Source organism: Vombatus ursinus, unplaced genomic scaffold (genome assembly GCF_900497805.2).
Source record: "Vombatus ursinus unplaced genomic scaffold, bare-nosed wombat genome assembly UNPS02011334.1, whole genome shotgun sequence".
In the NCBI taxonomy this organism is placed as follows: domain Eukaryota; kingdom Metazoa; phylum Chordata; class Mammalia; order Diprotodontia; family Vombatidae; genus Vombatus; species Vombatus ursinus.
The window spans coordinates 8,317,711-8,333,982 of NW_020951112.1; positions in this window are offsets into that span (position 1 = coordinate 8,317,711).

Consider the following 16,272-nt stretch of genomic DNA (forward strand, 5'->3'; position numbering starts at 1 on the left):
CCCTCCTCTATCCATTGAGAAGTCAAGCAATATGATATCAGTTATACATGTGAGATCATGCAAAACACATTTCCATATTAGCCATGTTTACAGTATCTTTAAATAGTTTTCAATTATAATTACCTCATATTGTCTTCATTCCTGTTGCACAAATCATTTGAAACTCTTGCACTCTAGTTTTAACTTTTTTTTTTTTTGGCAGTTGGGGTTAAGTGACTTGCCCAGGGTCACACAGCTAGTAAGTGTCAAGTGTTTGGTCTGAGGCCGGATTTGAACTCAGGTCCTCCTGACTTCAGGGCTGGTGCTCTATCCACTGCGCCACCTAGCTGCCCCCAGTTTTAACTTTCGTAAACAAGTTTTATAATTTCCAAAGTAGTAGGAAAGCAGCATGATACAGTGGGAAGTCAAGAGGGCCTAGGTTCAAATACTGACTTTTCCACTTACTACATGTGTAACCTCGTATAAGTCACTACCTCCCTGGGCCTCAGTTTCCATATCTGTAAAATGGGGGGGGGGGTTGGAGTAGATGGTCTCCAAGGTCCCTTCTAGCTCAAGTTATTTGATTACAAATTCTATATGATCCTGTAAGTAAATAAATGGCAAACAGTAATGTTCTCAGTTAACAAAAACAGAAGCAGAGTGTCTAGTGGGGCTACACTCCTGATGGCCTCATTCCCATTCTCCTTTAGATCTTTACAGGTTACAACTTTGAGTTAGCTGTAATAAAGATGAAATTAAATAGAGATAAATGTAAAGTCTTACATTGGGGTTCATTATATCAAACACATAAATTCAAGATGGAGGAATGATGGCAGATGAAAAAGACATCTAATAGTTTCAGGGGACTACGAACTTAGCATGAGTCAGCAGTAATTTAGCAACCAAAACAACTCCGTGAGTAGAAGCCGTGTTTTCTGAAAAGGAAGGGTGATCGTTCTGCTGTCCCCTGCCTTGCTCAGAGAACATCTGAAGTATTGTGTCCAGTTGTGGGAGTCACAGTTTAGAAAGGTTAACAAGTTGGAGCATGCCTAGAAGAGGGCAACCAGAATGGTGAGAGGACTGGCTACCATGTCGTAAGACCATCATTAAAGGAACTAGAAATATTTAACCCAGAAGAAAAGACCTTATTTGAAGGGATATCATATTTGTTCTGCCTGGTCCCAAAGGAGAGAAATTGGAATATTGGGTGAAAACTGCAGAAGTAGATTTTGGTACTAGGTGAGGGAAAACTCCTAATGACTCGAATTGTCCAGAAATGGAATGGACGACCTTCGAAGATTAAAAGATGTCCCATCACTTGAGGTCTGCAGAAAGAATCCAGATGGCCATTTGTTGAGCATGTATCTTTTACCAAGACAGAAAACTGAATGAAGCTTTCATTCATGGCTTCACATGCATGTGAGGACTTTTCCTTCCTAACTATTCTGATGGCCTTCCCTACTCCACCACCATCCCTTCCCCAGAACTCTCTACCATCTGTTTCTCTGCTTTATTAGTCAGCAGGTTTCATGAGTAATTTCCAAATGCATCAGGCATGCTTTGCCTGAGGTCAGCACAGTTTTTGCCCTCACGTTACATCATTCACCCTGCAGAGGAATGTTGCTAATATTTAATATCTGATGCAATGGAAAGTCCCAGGAATAGGATAACCTTTTCAGAGTTCCACTAATGAGGCCAAATCTATGGGGAAGTGACCATTTAATTCTAAAAACCATGTACATCTGGCTGTACTCAACAGAAAGATACAGTGTAGATTAACAAAACTCTTAGAGGGAAAATAGATGCAACTTTTTCACAAAGCAGATCCATCCCTCAATGATCAGAAATCAATTATCAACAATGGAGAGTTAGAAGGAAGGAATCTCAAAAATTCTCCATCCTTTCCTTGCTCCTTTAGGGCATGGAAGACCACTGCAGCTGACAAGCTCTGTCCACGGTCCCCAGGGTTCATTTGCTTTTGTGTTCATTGTTTCAGTGACAGGCTGTCCCCAAACCTAACCTTATCAAAGAGTCAAAGCTACTCACAACTTCTTTCCCACAGTTCAGAAGGAAAATATTTATGAATAACTATAATATTGCATGGAAGATTTGCAAAAGAGAATGAAAGAGAAGCAAAGGGGTGTCTTTTGGGATACCAATAAGGAAATTTTTAAAGAAAAGTGAGGTCCTGCCAATTCACACCCACACTGAGCCCAAAGGATTTAATTAAAATCTTTTTTTTTTTTCCCTACAGCGGCACCATGACCACATTTGACACTGCCTAAATGCCATTTAAAGTGACAAATTTCCAGGCATATTTTCTGAATGACTAAAAAGGAAATATGTTAGACATGAAAAAGGGAACTGAATAGAGGTGAAAGACATTTGCAAATTATGAGCTATAAGTTTGAAAAGGCAAAAAGGGGCACTACAAGCATACCCTGCCTAATCTCATCATTTGGTTTCACCAAAATTAAATAAGTGAATAGATAAATAGGTAGGTAGATAGATAAGGATAGATAGAACAACACTTACATGAGACAGTTCCTTAGGGGTTTTTCAGGGGAAAGGTACAGACCTATGATTTCATTAGTATAGAGAACTCTCAATGAAGAAACTACCTCTATCAATGCAGATTTATAACTTAAAATCTTTAAGCAGTGGTTCTTGGATTCATGAATTTAAAAAAAAATTTGATAATTATATTTTAATAGATTTGGCTTCCTTTGTAATCCTATGTATTTTATTTTGTGCATTCAAAAACACTATTCTGAAAAGGGGTCCATAAGCTTCACTAGATTATCAAAAGGGTCCAGGACACAAAAAAGGTTCTGTCAAAGAGAGTTGTCTGGGCCACTGAGAGGTAATATAATTTGCCCAATGTCTCACAGCCAATATATATCAAGAACGGGATTTAAACCCAGGTTTCCTTCCACCAATCCTATCTCTCTTCCATCAGAGACTTACCATAGAAGCACCATTTCCTCCATGGATGGTCCCATATAGTTAATAACTTTATTGATTATACTGGCTGATTGTCATCTTCCCAGTTCTCCATACTCCAAGTTGCAATAACATTCCATTGTCCCACTGTGTCCTTAATTACACAATTTTTCTTCTGTCTTCCTCACCATTATTCTCACTGTTGTAATTCCCATCACAGGGGTAAAATTTATCATCATTTATATTTAAGATGAACCAGTAAGGGTTCTTTTCCTTTTTACCTTTGTCCTGTATTCTGGAGACCAACTATATCTCACGTATATTAGCCTACTATTCTATTGCTAATATTCTTGAGCCACTAACCTGTGGATTTCAAAAGCATTTTTAATTCTTTCAGCCCTGTGATACGTGAACTGTAAAAGCAAGGAAAGAGAACAAATGCAGTATGCAGAAACTTTTATAGTTAAGAGAGAACAGATACCAGAGAAGTGTAAGTAAACCTATAGAAGAATATAAGAGCAATAGACAGAAAAGAAAGCAGGTGTTTTTTTCAAGTAAGTATGTGTCAACTCTTCATCTTGATAGTATAAGAAAAAAGTGAAAGTTATACATATTTAATAGACAAATTATTTGTTTCTAAACTAAGGCAAGGTCTATGTGACATGCTTCTCAACCACATGAAAAAAATTCCCTGAATCACTAAGATGAAAAGAAATGCAAATTAAAACAGCAGCTTGTACCCAGAAAATTGACAAAGATGATAAAATATGCAAATTGTCAATGTTGAAGGGGCTGTAGAAAGACAATTACATTAAGTGCTATTGGGGGAATCCTAAATTGGTCCATCCATTCTGGGAAACAGTTTGGAATTATCACGAAATGTGACTAAGTCATTCATCATTTTCATCTGGAATCCTATTACTGGGTGTATATTCCAGAGGTCATGGAAAAGGTCCCATACATACCAAAATATTAACTTTGTGGTGTGGGAGATAAATGAGTGTCCATCAGTTGGGAGAATGAGTTAAGGAATTGTGGCATATAAAAATGATGGAATACTATTGTGCTATAAGTAATAACAAATAGGAGGCATTCAGAAAAGCATGGGAAAAGATGTGGACTAATGCAGAATAAGGTGAGCAGAAGTCAGACAGCAATATATTCAGTCACCACTACAGAATACTCAGAGACAGCCCAACTCGGATTAATTGCAATGGCCAGTCCTGATCCCAGAGAACAGATAATGAAACATTTCCTGTACCTCAATCCAAGGGATACGGAATGTCACACATGGTGTCAGCACAATCATTTTGATTTCAATTTGGTTTCACTGTTCATTATTGCAGACCTGGGTTCAGTGAGTGGCTATACCAGGAAATGTCTAGGGTTAAAAAAAGCCAAGGTTATTGATTAAAACTTGAAAGATAAAAGAGGAAAAAATGAGAAAGGTTTCCAGATTTCAAAGACAAACTGTTCTTCTCTTACCTGCTCTGTGTTAGCCATCTTTCAATAGTTGTGTTTTTTAAAAGTGCTGAAGACAGTACAGTGCTGATAAGTGCTGATAAGACAGTACAGAAATCTGAATTATTGAATCAGGACTCTGGGTTTGGGTGTTAACTGGAATGACTCCTTGATAACTCTTAAGAAACTTCTCGTCTATAAAACATCTCCAAATGGAACAAAAATTAGTCAGTTTGGATACGTTTTGAAATCAAATTTTAAATGTGTCCTAAAGACATACAAAACCAACAAACTCAGTGTTTTTGCATGGTTTTAACATCACAACTACCTGAGAGTATTTATTACTACTGTATAGGCAAAACTCATTTGATACTTTAAAAATAATTCTTGTTGGCAAAACTCGATTCTTTCATTAGTTCTATTATAAAATCCCTCTTGCTCTAGATGTGTCTCCACATCATTATAAATCTATTTTCTGCTTCCTATAAGGCACCATGATGTCATTGGAAAGATCAATTACCTTGGAACCAGAAATCCTGAGTTTGAATTTGGTCTCTGCTACTTATGAAGTTGGGGTAGGAGGTGGTAGTTCTACTCACTACCTCCCTTCCCCCAACCCAATTGATGTAATCACAGAAAGTAAGAGACAGTTTACTGAGGTAGTGAGATGTTAATGTGTTGAAAAGTACAAAGATATGTCTTGCCTTGTTATTCCTTTATGAAGTGTGAAAAGGTTTCCTTGATGAAACTGAAAGGCAGCTTGCCCTTGGCTGGATGAAGAACACTGCTTGGGTTGCTATTAAATGATAAACCTGCCAGCCTTGGAGACACTGGAGGAACAGTTGAGGCAGAAAGTCCCTTTGTGGAGTGAGCCCCTGCACCCCTACCAGAGGGCAAGGTTGGGGATATCTCTCCCTGTCCATAGGCTTTGTCGTCTTGCAGTGGAGTTACTTGCCTATCAAGAGACATGACAACCAACAGAGAACAGAGAAAGAATGAGTCAGTGGAAGTAGTTCTAAGCAATGGGACCCCTCGCAGCAGAGAAGAGAGCCAGCGTGCATTCACGAGATGAGTAGCTCTGGCCATGGAGAGTTGAGCAGGTCTAGAAAGCCCAGCTAAATGGCCACCTATCCCAGAGGGGAGCAGCATGAAGATAGGACATGGGGCCTGTAGTACCTGATGCTTGAATTGTCCTGGCCTACATATGCTCCCCGCATGTACTCTTTTCTACCACTGTACTTATTCTTTGTGCCGACTGTATGTGTGGAAGAATGTGCCTCTGGTTTATGGAAGGGATGGATGTTTTGTGCTTCAGTTGTTACTCTACCATCTCAGTAAAATGCCTTTGCTTTGAGCAAATTTCATCTACTGGTCTCCTTGTATCTATAACACACTGGTGGGCTTTCATGAGGTTTGAATACAGACAAGTCAGTGTTTGCTCCTTTCTTTGATAAACACTCATGAATTTTAAAAGAGCAGACCTATAAAGTGCCCTGGAACCGCAGGTAGTAACCACTTCTGGGATCAAGCCTGCCATTGCAAATATGAGATGGAGAAGGAGTGAGAGTGCTCTTCGAGGAAATCCTACATTTACTAAACCAGCCTCAATTTCCTCATCAGAAGAGGAGGTACTTGCCCCACCACACAGAGTTGTTTTGAGAAAAGTGCTTTATAGATCTTAAAGTCCTATATAAATGTGAATTATTAATAAGGGACTAATGGATTAATTAGACAAAATTCATCTGGTCTGATATGTTATCTAGCTAATGTGTTACACCTCAAGATCACACAATGCCTTATGGACCTGATTAAAATCACACACCTCTGGACCTTTTTAAAGAATTATTTTAACTACGGGTGGCAAGCCAGCAGACGAGATATCTTAAGTCATTTAGGCCTTTCAATGCCAAACAAATCACACTGAAAGACAGTTTCTTTCTCTGCCCATTTGTGTGACCAGTGCTGTTCCCCACCCCTGAGGTACACTTATTTATTCTCTGGTAGAAATGTGAGGGATAGAAAGAAGGAAAAGAGAGAAGGAAGAAGCTGAATTTGTAGAAGGAATGAGAGGAAGCATCATTAAACCACAGAAAGCTCTCAGCAAGTCATTTACAGGGCATTTGACTGGTGTTGTTGACAAAAGGATCAGGTATCTTTCCCTCTTCTCCCATTGCATACACACACACACACACACATTCACACTCACACTCCATCCCCTATCTTCATGTTGCCCTGCCCTAGTGACCTTCAGCAGCCAGGAGAACTTTTGAGAAGACTTAAGGACAGACAGACTTGGTATGATTTAAAGAAAACTAACTGTATACTCTATATTTTTTCTGCAAGCTATTTCATTTAATACTTATCAAAGAAAAGAGAAAACACAGATAAAAATATGAAATAGCTTGCAGAAAAAATATAGAGTATACAGTTAATTTTCTTTAAATCGTACGAAGTCCTAGAAAAAGAAACCCTTGAGTTTTTAGATCCGCTCATTTTCACTAAATCTTAAAAGAGGGAACTTAATGACTCCTCAGTCAAACAACTTTTTGGTAAGCAGGGGCTCCATTACATAGAATCATTTGAAAGATTGTAAATGTCCTTAAGCCATGTGGTCCCATTCCAGTAGGAAGGCAGAAGTCCAGGACTCTTTCCCCATAATGGGTTAAATAGCCTTCAACAAATGGCTTCAGTTTCCTGCCTCAGTTTCTCTTTATATAAAGGAAAGATAATTCCTTTTCAAGTTCCAGGGATGTTAGGAAACATGAGGTGAGGTGGTTTGTTTGGTTTGGGTTTTATTATTTGGGTGTTGGGGGGGATTTTTTATCTTGTTTTTGTATTTAATATCCTAAAGTAATCCAAGTTAAGATGTGACATTCTCTACCAAAGAATTTGTTTCCAAAGAAGAAACTCAGCAGTGGCACCGCAGGCCTCCCTCACCAAGGCTGCCGTAGCAGCCGCTGTTTCCCCTGGATGAATTGAGAGCAATAAATGACGAAATTCTTCAGAGCAAAAAGCAGTTATAATTGGATAATGACCACAAAGCATCAGTTTCGGAGGTGCCCTTAATGCCCAGAGGGAAGCAACGGAATTCTTCCTCCCACAGCCCTATTATGGAGCTGACAGGGTCCTGCTCTGTGCCGCGCTCATTAATTTTCCTGTTGGGCTTCGAGATTTACGACGGCTTTGTCTGACACGCATGTGTTAGACAGGTATTGTTACATGCCTGCATAAGCCATGGAGGGAGCAGTGCCTGGCTGCTCTCCCCCAGTGCCTGCTGCGGGCTCATCACGTCGCAGCAGCTTGGGAAGATTCACTCAAATCTATGAGGAGAAATAACAATAACAGAAGACATTCTAGTCATTCTTTCAACCCTTTGGGAAGTCCCACTGCATTCCAGCCACAAAAGAATTCAAGTCCCTAGCTCAGTGTCAGTGCCCCACTCCTAGCCATGTGGGCTTTATCCGTGTAATAAACCGATGCTTCATAATTAACTCCATAAATTCCCTGCCAGCCTTCCTAACCATGAACCATGGCCTGTTTCTATGGGAAGGTCAAACTTTTGTTTTGTAAATTATTTTCAGTCCCAAACTCTGACAGACTGGCCCAGCATCCTCAATTCAAGGCTCTGAGATCTCGGAGCTGGGCGCAGAAACACGCCAGTTAGCATGGATTATTTCCTGGGAAGCTGGGGGCTGCTGTGGTTGCCTTCTTTATTTTATCTTTTTATAAAATGCCCTAGTTTCAGGGATGATCATCATTATCATAAAGAGAAGTCATCACACCTTACAGGGAAGGTCCCCTATCAGAGACAACTGCTTGTATCAAACCAACTATTGATGAAAAACCTTTCCCAGCAAATACTCTGCTCTTGTTCTGATTTTATGTTTCTTTTATAAGAAGACTGATCTTCCTATTCACACTCATTCTTTCCTCTTTACAGAAAAGTGGTTAGTTAGAAGATCTTAATGAGGGTAGTACAATTAAATAAAAATAAGACTCTAGAAAACTGCTCCTACTTTTCAATGCAAAGAAAACTCTGTCCCAGTGAATGGTGCCCCAGGGCAGTTTCAACTAATTCAGCTCAAATTTATCAAACTGTTACCAGGAGACAAACTCACTGACCTTGGCAGTCCGACGGGGGTAATCTTTATACTATATGAAGATAAATAATATCTTCAGCATGCCCTAGACCCTGAACAAATTTCTTTCATCACCAGCAATTTATGCAGCTTTGTTCCCATGCATTCTTTTAGATTGAACACGGGTGGGGGAGGGAGGAGGAGAAGAAAATACTCCCTCCCCAGCTTTTGAGTGTTGCTTGGGAGGAAGATGGATAGGTCTTTGGTGTCTGCGATTCCAGGATCCCCTCCTGCCTGAATATATACGTGTGTCCGGCCTCGCCTTCAGTTCTCTCTCTATTCTGTTACTTTCGCTGGACCCAAAACTGTTCTGTTTCCCTCTGAAGTACTGAATAGTATGGTGGATGGAGTCACAGTCTAAAGAGAGGCTGGCAGTTGAAACCCTAAGACACTGTCCGTTCATCCTTATTAGAAGGAGGAGAAAGGGGGTGGGATGGAGAGTAGATTTGCATTCTGTTCTCTCTCTCGGACTGATTAATAATTATTCACCTTGTTCTCCTTCAGAAGACTCCAATTTTAGATGCAGAGGTAGAAGGAACCTCAGAGATCATGCTGGTTCCACCCCAATATGTCACAGATGGAGAAACTGAAGCCCGAAGAGTGATTTCTGACTTGCTGACAGTTACGACTTAACTCCGCTTCAAGAGCTTTTCCCCCGCTACCTAGAACTCCTTCCTCTTCCCTATCCTGCCATACACTGTTATCTTTTCATGGGTACTTCCTGGTGCCTCAGACTGTGAGCTCCTTAAGCATAAGGACATGTTATACATCTCTGTCTTTCTTGTTGTTATTCATTTGTTTCAGTCATGTGTGACTCTTCGTGACCTCATTTGGAGTTTTCTTGGCAGAGATACTGAAGTGGTTTGCCATTTCCTTCTCCAGTTCATTTTACAGAAGAGGAAACTGAGGCAAACAGTGTGAAGTGACTTGCCCAGGGTCACACAGCTTATAAGTGTCTGAGGCCAGATTTGAACTCAGGAAGATGAGACTCCGGGCCCAGCACTCTATCCACTGTGCCACCTAACAGACTTTTATTTAACAGTTGTGTTTTTATTGTCCACGTGTCCATCAAAATCACAGTCTATCATTTTTACAATCAGATCATAAGAAGTTTTAAATAGAAGAAATAGAATGTTTAGAAATATATGGAAATAAGTAGAAATAGAATAAAATCATAATATATATACATTTAAGGTGAGGAATAACATAGCTGTGGCTCATATAATTTGAATATGGTAGAGATCTTATAGTCTAAAACTCCCATTTTATAAATGAAGTTGAAGCCCAGGGAGGGTATCTGAGGAAATGTTGTGTAAGTAAAGGCTTGTTACCCAGAATAGATAGATCCATGTGGGCAAGGTCAGGATAGCCTGAGAACAAAGGTGAATATGAGTTATATTTAGATATCTACTTCTCATCCTCAAAATATCAACTAATGACATGCAGCACTACTTTTGGAGAAGGGATCACGGGGCTTCCAAACAGGTGAGTTGCCCAAGATGTTAGTTAATGTATTCAATAAAGTCTAAATACATGTGAGTATAGGGTCTTCAGTAATAAAATGTAGTTGTGTAAAATCCATATTAAATAGCAGTCAGGCCTTTATGAACACAATGATACTGAAATTGATGCGTTTAATAATAATGATAGCTAGCATTTTTATAACACTTTGAGGTTTACAGAGTGCCTTGCAACTATCTCATTTTATATTCACAACAACCCTAAGTAGGAACTATTATTATTCCAATTTTATAAATGTGGAAACTGAGACAGACAGAGGTTATATGACTTGCCCAGGGTTATAGTAAGTGCCTGAGGCTGGATTCGAACTCAGGTCTTCCTGACTCCAGGTCCAGTGCTCTCTCCACTGCACTACTTAACTGCCGGAGATCCCATTCTTTCATTTGCCCACATGAAAACTTAGAAAGAACCATTGAGAAAGGTACAAAGAGAAAACTCATCTGAGCAGGTCTATTATATCACTTTGACCATCCTTCTTCAGTTAATTCTTATTCTGTTTTACGCTTCTTAAGGGCAGGAACTGTTTCATTTTTTTTTTAATCTTGATATCCCAATGTGGCATATGCTGTGGAGCTCCTGTCCCAATTCATAAATCAGGTCTCCAGAGCACAGCTACTACATCCTATCGGGGGTTTAGAGTTAGTTATAAGGGTTGAGGGATATTTTTCTATTGTTATAGCTCATGAGCCCCCATCAGTAAGCTTCCCCAATGATTATCATTTAATATCAATTAGTCAACCAGACATAATTACAGCTTTTAGAAAGAGTTATTTCCTTACGATGTTACATTAAAAACAGTTGTTACAACATACCCTTCCCCACAAAAAGTCTGTGACACACTCTCACCAGTACATAGAGTCCAGGAGAAAGTGGGCTCAAGTTTAGAGAGAACATGTAACAAAAGGTAATGAACAGCTCTAGTAAGTCCTTTAGCTGGAGTTCTCAAGATGTTCCCCTTAGATAATAATGCAGATTTTCTTTTGTGCTCTTTGTAAAGCCTTAAATTTGTTTTCCCCCATTGAATCTAGTATGTCCTTGGTTGCTAATGTAGAAACTGCCTTTAATCTTTGCTAGGTTGCTGTCCTGGAAATGCTGCTGGCATGTAAGTGAAAAGTCCAAATCCTCTGACCTTCCAAAGTTCATAAGGTACCCTTCTGACCAATGTGGGCAGAAGCAGTGGAGAGAAGAGGCTGAGGGTGCTCTCTTTCCCTCCAAGTGATTCATCCTCAAGAGGTTTGGCTGGAATGCTGTCCCCTAGCTCCTGCACATTCCAATTCCAAGAAGTATGATGGCATTATACAAGCCATAGAGAGCATGACCAAGTCTCTCAGCCAATCCAAACGACTTCATGTTGTACCTATGGAGGTGTCCAAGCCCAGGATTCTTTGCAGTATGCAATTATCTTTTAACTTCTCTCCTTCTGCTCCAATTGAACAATATTCTCCCTGTTAGATAATTCCATTAAAAGAGAATGAGTATCATGAATTAGAGTTCCATTATTCTTTCTGCAGAAACAGAGGACCAAATTATTGCCCACTCCCTGGAAATTCTCTTAGAAATGTGCTTCTGGCACCTCAGGTTCTGGCCTGAGTGAGCAAGGAGTGATCAAACTTGCCTGAACCAACCTCCTGTCATTGCCTGTAGGTTGCAGGATCATTTATATGTAACAGATCTATGTTATCTGGGGCTTTTACTCTTTTCCCTTATACTACATCTCGCAGAAGGCTTTGGGGAAGGAGAGTTCTGGGGTTTTTTCCCAGAGGGCCATGAGCAATGTGTGGATGTCTCTGGACATGTAACTTTTGGAGGTGAAGGTCAGAAATAGGGACATGTAGGAATGGACTTTGTCCATACCTAATGAAGAAAGTTTCCATCTCACTAACAGAGAAGTTAGCAGACATGAACACTGAAGCAAGTGGGGTCTCATACAGATGAGGCAACAACCAGTTAGGAGAGACAATGATGTAGAACCGAGGTTCCTACCATGGCTAAATGATGAGCTAGGTGAATATTTCGAATCCACCCACTCCTTGCACCAGCAGGAGCTGGGATTGTTCTCTAAACACCTGGACAGTCTTTTGATTTCAGTTCTAAAATGGGAGCCAGTTACAATGGGGTGGAGTGAAAAGAACTGAGATGGTTGCCATTTCTGAAATGCCTGTGTCTGCTGGCTATGTTTTTATTACCTTTTTGCCTAATCCAATTAAACTGTTTACTAAGATCATAAGGCGTTGCACAGAGACCTTTGATTGAGAGCTGTGAAGGGAAGGGAGAAAGGGGCTCAGTAGGTGAGAGCTGAATTGAGAGATTTTGATTGAGGGACACACAAATGTTCCTAGACCTATCTCAAACCCCAGGTTTGTTCCCAAAGGGGCAGAAGGAGGAGGTAGAAGAGGCCAGGCAATGTGGCAAATGGAATATTCCCCCTCCCAATAGTTTTGTAGATGGATAGAGATAATCACATGTGTATATCTGTACGATGTAGAAAAATAATATTTGTATCCTCTTCTCCCTCCAACTCCCAATCTCCAAATTCTGAATAATTAAGGGACAGATGAGGCTCCAGTTAAGGGGCAGGATGGCACCTCAGAGATGGGCATAGGGAAGGGTTGCTAAGCACTATCTCCAACTGAAGATATTTTTGGTGCCCTGAGGGTATGATAACCTGGAAAGGAGTCATTTCCTAGATGACAGGCCCAAAGTGTAGAGCACCACCTCACCACATCAATTTCTTCTTTCATAGCTAGAACTGTGTGGTACCATGGCCTGGTATATAAAGGACTGGCCTTAGAGTCAGGAAGACCTGAGTTGAAGACACATACCCATGAGACCGGGCAAATTACTTAAACTCTCAGTATCCCTGACAATTCTCTAAGACTATCTACATTTCAGAATAGTTTGCCAATCTGCACTGGCAAGAAATTTGCTCAGTGGAAACTCCCTGTACTGGTGAAATAACAGGCCCAACCCTCATCCTCCCCCACCTCAAAAAAGCAACAACCAGCTTTATCTTGGACTGGGTTGAGCTTTATCTAATTATCCATGCTATTTACAAAATCCCCAGATAAAGCTGACCGCAATAGATAGAAGTGTAAGGGGGCTTGCCCTGTGCCCTACACATGCCCAGATCCCCTAACATGGAGGTCCCCTGCTATTACACAAGGATAACTCTCTGTTGAAGAGTCTCAAAATCTGAGGGAAAGTGGGGAGCTCCAGGCTTATGTGGTTCAACTTGTTCCCCCAGCACAATGTGAGTGACAAGTTTCTGTGTCCACGGCAAATTGGCAGCTACTGGGACAGAAACCTGCAGCACCCCGGTTGCCTCCAGTAGCAGTGAAGGTCCTGGCTAGGAGGTTGTGCCTTTTAGAATCTGATGGTTGCTCAAGGATTCTGTTGTCATGCAGTGGCTCAGGAATATCAGGTAGTAACAATAGATCACATCTATAGCTCATGGTATAGTTTTGTGGACTGGCCTTTCCTCCTCCAACCTTGTGAAATGGCTGGTGCCAGTATCATTGTCCACATTTCACATGAATGGAGATCAACGAGGTTTGAGGCTAGCAAGAAGGCCGCTGATATGCAGAATAAAGGCAGGAATGTAGCATCCTCCTGCCTTATCCAGTTCTTGTTTTGGTCCCTGGTTCCATTTGCATGCCAGTCAAAGAGGATCTTGGGAGAGAGATGGCTTTCATCAACCCAGCTGCCACAGAGCTAGTCTTTTTCTTGGGGTCTTTTGGAGCAGAGATTTCAAAATAGGTTCTGAAGACAGGCTCACAACTAGGAAAGTGAAACCTGATTCCCAAAGCTCATGGGTATGGGACTGTCCTTACTGGTGAAGATCAATGCTCTGAGCCTGCTTAAGGGGCTGGACAGAGTTAGCAGCAGCAGGACAAAGAACTCTGTTCGCTTCAGGTCTCTTCATTCGCTTCAAGCTCAGCAGCCTCTTTGGGTATTTCTGGCTTCCAGCTTCAGGAGAAAAGATGAACAAGGCCAACCTCACCTCAGATTGCTGAAGGAAAAGACTCTGGGAAGAAGCCAACATGAAAGGAACTGGCAGTCTCCATCACGTCCCTATCCCCAGCTTGCTGCACCAGAGATTTTAGGGAACTTCCCCTTGGGTGAGATCTAGAATTCTCTCTTCTTGATTGGGCTGGGTTACGTGTTTTCCAGTGGGAGAGACTCTTAACTCTGTATTGTCTGGCATATATTGTCTTGTGTATATTTTCTCTGATTTCTATTTTTCTATTGACTTGGATAAATGGGTTTCTTTGCTATTTTCTATATATGTTCATTGTGGAACTGGTATTTTGTAGGAAGGGAGTCGAGCCTTGGATATAAAGCTTGGGTCCCCTTTTTTCCCATTAATGAACAGCAATCAGAAGTTTAGCTTGAACTAAAAAGCTACTAACAACATTTAAGGGAGCAGATAAATATAATTCTAGTTTGGTATCCCCTCTCTCTGAGGAGAGCAGAGTGGTAAACCTCTGCCTTCCACTTCCTGCTTCCCCTCCTGGCAGGAATTAAAGTCTCCTTTGGAGAAGGGTTGGGAGAGAAGAGGCTAAAAATGTCTGGCCTCCCTTCAAACCACACGATGATACCCCAATGTTATATGTGGGGACAGCCTCACTATAGAAGTAATGGGAGTTACAAGGAATTTCCAACCCCCTAAAGATAGTTGTCTAGGACCACAGACCCTAAATCAGCACCACAGAGAGGAGAAAAAAAGAATACACAATCTTGGCCTAGGGCCTTCTACTGGCTTTTCGTTGGCTCACTGATGGCCTACAATTGTGGTAGAGAAGAGGACATCCTATGTGTGCATGTTTGGGGAATCCCTTCTTATCACTTTCTTTGCTATGATGTTAATTAACCATGTTGTTTTTGCTGTTATTTTGAACTAATATGATCTCTGGCTGTCTGATTAAAGATGTTTTGGGGATGGCACGTGAACTATAATATCAATTGGGTCCTGACTCAGAAATTCCCTCAGATCTGGGAGAGTTTTTCTTGGGGGCTACTTTGGAGGAGGTTCCCCAGGTGCTCCATCAGATGAGGACAGTGAAACCCGGAGAGAGGAAGAGACTTTCCCAGTAAGTCATGATAGAAGGAGGAATTGGAGCCAGGTCTTCTGGCTTCATGTACAGGTGTTAGAGACAGCAAGGTGGTGCCATGTCTTCTGTCTAATTGTGACAGAAGATAACTTCTGAATTGGGGCAGGTGTGGGGAGAGGGGCGAAGGGGGTGGAGAGTAGGAACCCAAGCCATTTCACCCTTGGTAGCAGGTGGAGCCCATGGCAGAAAAGGAAGCACATGGCCTGTTCCATCTGCTGCTCATGGTCTGGCCCTGCCATTCCATGGTTTATTGGACAGCTGGTAAGAGTTTGTTGTTTTTGGCCAAAGTCCGTTGCAATATTGGACTCCTCAATAGTGTACACCCTGCAGGGCCACCTTGGATGCTATCTCCTCCCTTTCCAAATGTCAGAGTTAGTGAGTCACTGACCAGATCCACCCTATTCAGGATGGAGTCACAGATTCCAAGAAGGAGAAAAGCCCAATTAGGATCATGGATGTTAGAATGGAAAGGAGCCCTAGGACTCATGTAGGCCAACAGTTCACTTTACAGATAAGGATTCTAAGTCCTGGAGGCTTGAGGTGACTTGCCCAGTGTCACAGCAGGAGTGAGAAGCAGAGCTGAGACTTCAAAGCCAGTGAGTGCTCGCTCCACTATGGGCAGTGCAGCACATGAATCCCAAATCAGGAACACTTGGTTCAGCTAGGAGGACATTTATGGGTATTTATGAAAGAACCCTTTCTGATTTAGAAGACAGACAAATATCTCTGGCCTCCTATCAAACTACTCAGGCCAAAGCCCTGCTAGGGCAGATAACGATTCCAGGAGGGTCACAGAGATGGCTGTCACATAATTAGGCCATAGACCTTGTGTCTCTCTCTGTAAGTGGGTGAGTTTGTGCCTGAGCTAGCAAAGGCCTCCAGACTTCTGATCAGGTCTGGGGGGCAACTTCAGGGTAGCATGTATGCAGTATGGGCAGCAGCAGGGCAGAGCCAGTCAGGCCAAGAACTGAGACTTGGAGAGAAACACGCAGAGAACCTGGGTCCCAGACCTCAACACATGGACACAAAGCTGCAGGAGCATTATGCAGTAGAAATGGGCCAGGGTCTGGAAACAAGTAAGTCATAGCAGAGATCAAAGAATTTAAAATTATAAGCCA